We start from the raw sequence: 6,596 nt of genomic DNA, 5'->3' as shown, positions 1-6,596 counted from the left end.
TGCAAAGTCTGCATTATAGACAAGATTCTGTTACACACATTTAAAAACATCATTTAATAAAAGTGTGTGAAGATGAAGGGATGGCAATGAGCCCAAAACCATGAGAACAAGTAAAATGATATTCAGTCCCACTCCCACTTTGTTTCCTTTCCTTGATATACTGAATGGTCGGTTAATGAGTATTCCATAATTATGACACGTTTCTGTGGACATATAGTACTGCATCTGTAAATCCTCGGTCACCAATAGATAGCTTTTCGATGAAGGGACGGAATGACGGAGGCGAAGGATAAGGTTACGTATTGGCGACACCTGTTTGCTTAGGTACTGAACTTATTTAATCAAATACTGAACCATCATTAGCAGCCTGTTGCCACTACCTTTATTATTAATAGAAAAATCGTATTGGAATGATTTTGTACGCAGAGTTTATTTACACAATTAATGGCTACTTAACCTCTCCCTAACACTCACCTACCCCCACCACCGCCTCTCCTCTCCCCCATCACTCACCTTCCCCGCAACTCCCACCCCCTGTTTCACCCCCAGCACTGTTACCAGATCATTTCTGTCTGTCACTGCTGCTGCTATCTACACAGTGTCCCGCGCGGAAATTTCTCCAACTGTACAATGAAGGCACTTTCACGTCATTCCAAAACCATGTCCTGTAGGTCCCTTGTTGTCTTTCATCAGCAGTGGTATGGTGGAAAATCCTGTTCATCTCCATTGCAATGGTTGTCATCAGATACTCATCAAAAAACAAAAATAAATTACCGTAGCTATGAGCGGAACTGTTAGCCGTCAGTCCTGTTGTGTCACATACACCAGAGTCACTGTTGTCGAACGTAAAGATCCTCGGTACGAAGTCAGTAGTCTCCAGCGGTGGCATGCTCGGGAAGGTGATGCCTGCATTTGCGACTGCTGCCTGGAGTGCCTCTTGAGCTTCAGCAGGCAACCTTGTTTCACGACATATTTTTTTAGGTTGCTGTGAAGGCCCTGGCGCGAGCGCAGAGGGCAGCGGTGCAAGGGGGTGCTGGGCTTGAGGGGAGCGAAAGGTGGTCGTCCGCTCATGACTGATTCACGCGTTGTACTGCCCACCTGAGTGGTTTTAGAGGGTAAAGTAGGTCAATGTCAACATCTTCCAGATCCTCGTCCCCTGCCCAAAATTGTTCGCATTTTGTTAAACAATGTGCTTATTAATGACAGTCTCAAAAACTTTACCAAGAGATGATGTGAGAGCTATAAGTCTGTAATCAGGGGGATACGTCTTCCTTTGGAACTGGGTTGATGCTGGCTTCTTTCCCAGAAGTTTGCATAGTCTGAACTCTAGCTAGAACAAGAACAAGTTCTGGGAACACTTTTTCAAAACACCGGGAAGAATTCTATTTGAACCTGGAAATTTGTTGGCTTGTAAATTGTCTGGGATTGATTTTACATGTCTAGTCTGAATCTCTAGTGGAGCAGTTTTGGGAGAGTCATATTTTGGTACAGGAACATTCTGGATAATTTCATCTAAAGTAGAAATTCTGGCAAAAGTACTGGCAAAGAACGTTACCTCTTCCATGGAGGTCATTTACTGTGTTTCTGTCTGAAAATTGTAGAAGAGGAATGGTTGATGACTTAATAAAGGGACTAATAAAAGAACTGAGAGTTGGCCGCGATATTCTATTTTTAATAGGATTATTCAACAGTTTGGATACTGGGGTTGTGAGAAAGTTTTATTTAACGAGATTTATTTCTGTTTTAGCGTGGCTTTTAGCAATTTTATAGCAGCTGAGGGATTCGTAATTCTTTTTGTTTAAATAAAATATATATGCTAACTTTTGGGTCTTGTAATAAGTCATTAATGTGAGACCAGCAAGAATTGATTTCAGTGGAGAAGAAAGACTACCTACTATATAATATCAGCTAGATAATCTCTACATCCACCACAGTCTGCCCTATCAAAGTGCCATCTGGTCACGCTGACTGCTTCAGAACGGGTAAGACTGGAGCAACTGACAAACGGTACTTTGATGAGATCTCGTATTAATATGGGTTATTTGTTGGGATTAGGTCCATGAGGTAAGCACAATAATCGCGCTTGTCTGATATTGTGATAGGCTGTTTTACCAGTAGCGCGAGTAGACCAGTATCATCAGCCCTGGCTGAGTGCAAGAAACACTCAACATTATACATGTTAAAAATCACCCATAACAGCAATTTTAGTAAAACGGGTGAGTTTATGGTTCGTCAACTGTGTGGATATGGAGTAAATACACTGGGTTCTGATGAGGCATCAGGAGAGCAATAAATTATTCCGATACATATGGTTATATTCGGGTAATTTAATTTGTACAATGAAAACTCAAAATTAGTGATACCAGTGTAAATAGCATACACAGATTTAATATAGCAACAAGTGCAACAAGTATTACGAGAGTTAGTGAGGAGAAGAAACTAGGAAAACTATCGGAATGTCAGTAGAGAGACAGATGTGGGTTTCTGTGAGCAATATGGCAAGGCGGGACATGCAGTCAAGGAAGAAATGAAAAAAAATTTGTATATGTATTAAGACTATGGATGATGGTAAAATATCTGGCCAAATGCACACTGCTCCACTGTCGAGCATGAACTGTAGTTGCAATTACCGCTGCTGGCTCAGCTGCTTCATGACTAGGAGAGCCCTCTGTCGTCAGCCCTACCCTGTCGGTGGTGGAAAATCGAGTTCGCACCACGTTTGCCCTAAATACTGCAGTAGTCATTGTTAAAAAGGAAATGAAATAGATGTGATGCGTAATGTGCACGTGGCGTGTGTAGACAGTTGGACGTAGATGTTGAGAGTATGTTGTTCTACACTCTCTGTTAAAGAAACCACAGACAATGCTCAGCAACAGAAGATGGCCAGGGACAGTTCCTGAGGGATGGTGAAACAGAAGGTCCAGGTTTCCGTTCTTCTAGGTTACCATGCACATCAAGAATACCACACTGTTTCATTCGAGTCCTCAACTTAAGTGAACAAAATAGTAACCCCTTAATTACACCGATTTTTAAACTACTTTTTCCCTACTACATTCAACTAATTTTATTCAGGTATAGGGAGACCCCTTAGAGTGAATCGATTAGAAAGTCTTCAAAGATTAGTCTGTAGAACAACATTCATTGTACCCCCCTCAGTGAAAACTGTGGATGATCTGTAATAGGAGAGAGAGAGAGAGAGAAAGAGAGAGACAGAGAGAGAGAGAGAGAGAGAAAGAGCTGCGGGGGTTCTTTTAACACTCCATGGCTTAATTTCATTTCATTGTATCTTGTCCCCCCTACACACTTAATCCTTACACACACACACACACACACACACACACACACACACACACACACACACACACACAAAGCCCAGCCAACGTTCATAGCCAAAATACCTTTCAGAGTTGAATTATACGGTGGTGGCCGAGTGAGTGGCGTCCATGTTATTGGACGAACTAGACGCGGTGCACTCAACATGCACTCAGCGTGGTATGGCTGTTGGCTCATGCTATTGGAAAGGTAAATATTTATGCTGGACGTTTGGGACTCAGTGGATTGTGAAGAACAGCGAGGAGTAAATACTGGGAAAGGGGTCATGTGAATTGTGGTGCATGACGGGAGACTGAATGTGGAGGAAAGTAGAATGCAGAGATTGTAACATGGAATGTGGAGTAATATGGAAGAGTGGAATACACGGAAGAATTGACAAATAAGGGTAGATTGTTGAAATGTGCAGGATGATGACATGGCTGAAGTGGAATTCGCGATTGGAATGTGAAACGAATGATGGAAACATAAATGCAACCACTATTGGACAAAGTGGTGGCATGTAGAGGTGTATGGAATGTAGGAGGACTACTGGGCCTTGAGAGGAGGCTGTGAAGCCTATGCCCAGAGTCGGACACATTAAAAAAAAAAAATAATAATAATATTCGCTAGGAGATGTCAAAAACAGGAAAATAGAAACAAAAAGGGATATAACCTAATGTAAATGTTGTCACCAACAACCAAGTGGTCTATGGTCTTCCCCTTTCCTATCATACACTACTTAGACCATGAGGAAGAGATTCAGCAAAATTCGTAAGAATTGGAGGGTTCAGGGGAATCCACCCAAACTGGCGCCTTCAGCTTCGTGATGCTCGATGTGTCATGTTGCAGATATTTACCGACGGGTGACAATAAGTTTTCTGCCTGGTTCATTTTAATTGTGTAGCTCGGACAGTCCTCTTATGAAACACATCAAACAGTTCCAAAGCAATTTCTTGACACAGTAAGGCGTGTGTCAGAAAGCCCAGTTTAACATAATGCCAGTCTTATGGTTTTCAAATGAGCTATGCAAAATATTAAAGAAAAAAGAAAAAATCTTAGTACAGTATCTACTTATCTGTCTATTGCCGGACGCCTTAGTCCCGTAAGATGTGGGCACAAACACATCGCCTCCATGTCGCCCTGTCCCCTGCCATTTCACTGCCCCCTCTTCCTAGCTCACACACATCCTCTCTCTTATACCTCTCCATTCCATCCCTCCATCTCCTCCTCGGCCTCCCCCTCCCTCTCTCCCCCTCCATCTCACTCACATACACTCTCCTCGTTAGTCTCTCTCTCTCTTTCCATCCTTTCCACATGGTCAGACCATCTTAATGTATTTCTCTTAACGTTTTCTATCACATTCACCCCACAACGCTCCTTCACTTCCTCATTTGTCAGTGTGTCTCTCCATGTAACTCTACATGCTCCTCTCAGATAACTACAGTAATTTCCACAGGTTTCACGCTTGACTTGTGTCCTTCCAACAAGGTCCAAGCTTCACATTCAAAGTATGCATCCCAATACTGTCATGCAGCGACTTTTTTACTTCCATGCTCGCTTCCTTATTTCTTATCACTGCTTTCAAAGAATCAATAACCTTTTATCCTTGTCGTACCCATTCAAGCACTTCATCCTCCAAACTTCCATCATTACTCATCACACTACTGAAGTACTTAAATGTACTCATATTTTCGATTTTCTCATTCTTCAACCTCACTGGAGATTCAGTGACTTCATTTCTCTCGAAGATCAAAACTTTACTTTTCTCTACATTCACTAGATTCCGTTCCTTACACATTCTCCCAAACTCATTCACTAAGCATTGCAGTTTCCCTTCGTCTTCACTTAACAATGCAATATCATCTGCAGACAACACTGCAGGAAGTTCCCAAACCCTGCCCTCTCTTGTTAGAGTCACTCTGACATCAGCTGGCCTACTTTGTATCTCTTTCATAACCCCATCCAAATACAGACTGAACAGCCATGGAGACATGACACATCCTCGTTTAAATCCAGCACTCATACAGAAAAAATCACTCAGTTCACCATCGGTACGCACTGCAGCCTTATCACGTTCATACATCCTCTTCACAGCATTCAACAACTTCCCATTAATTGCATAATGCTATTCTTCAAATTTTCCACATTCCTTGTCAAGCCACTCTGTTATATGCTTTCTGCAAATCCATGAAGGCCGCACACAACTTCTTTCCCCACAGTAGAAACTCTTCTATTAAAGACCTAAGGATGAATATGTGATCTACACAACCTCTTTCCTTCCTAAAACCTCTCTGTTCTTCTCCAACTAATTTATTTTAATTTCCCTAAATCTGTCAATAATTATATTACTACAGTATATACTTTTCCTGTAACACTAAGAAAACAAATGCCCATATGATTACCACACACTTCTCTTCCCCTTTTCCTTGTACAAAGGAATGATTACAGTATACCTGACTTCCAATCCTCCGGGAATCTAGCTTCTTCCCAGGCCAATCTGCACATCTTCCATATCCATTCTACTACTATCTCTCCCCCATGCTTCATCATTTCACTACACACCCCATCAAATTCTGTGGCTTTCACCATTTTGACTTTCTTCATTGCCTCCACTTCTTTCATCCTACTAATCTCTTCCTCCCATCTCACCTCCCTCCTTCTCCCAGCCATTTCCCAGCCACTTATACTTGCATTACTTTCATTCTCTATGTTAGCAGTCCCTTAAAACGTTCTCTCCATCTGCTCACTTTTTCTCCCTTCTCCGCTACCAATCTCCCATATTTATCTTTTGCTAACTTCTTTATCACCCTGTTTAACTTTCTTTACCTCTTTCCGGAACATTTTCTTACATTCCCTCCAATTTACACTCAGATTCCTTCCAAATTACTCGTCCACTCTCTTCTTACTTTCTCTTCCTAATCATTTTACCTCTCTCTTCCTTTCTACATATCTCCCTCTTCCCTTTCTCAACATCCTCCATTCCACTGCTTCCCTTCCACTCACTGTATATTTCTCTTTTTGCGCCATAGCTTGCTTCATATCTTGATTTCACCATGCTGTTCCTTGCACCCGCTTTTGTCTTCTCGTCACCCCACACACCACCTCACATGTTGCACTGATTTCTTCTGTGAATATTTTGCACACACCTTCCACCTCCCCCTGTCAGGACTATAAAATATCTTAATACATAATAGTTAGCAACATACATATATAGTCTAGAGGTTAGGTCAATGTCAAACCTAGGGACCAAAATGAAATAAAAAGTAAACATACAAGTAGTCATG

Source organism: Coenobita brevimanus, chromosome 45, assembly GCF_032717465.1.
Source record: "Coenobita brevimanus isolate Jiangsu-jjx chromosome 45, ASM3271746v2, whole genome shotgun sequence".
Lineage (NCBI taxonomy): Eukaryota > Metazoa > Arthropoda > Malacostraca > Decapoda > Coenobitidae > Coenobita > Coenobita brevimanus.
Note: the sequence above shows the minus strand (reverse complement) of the source record.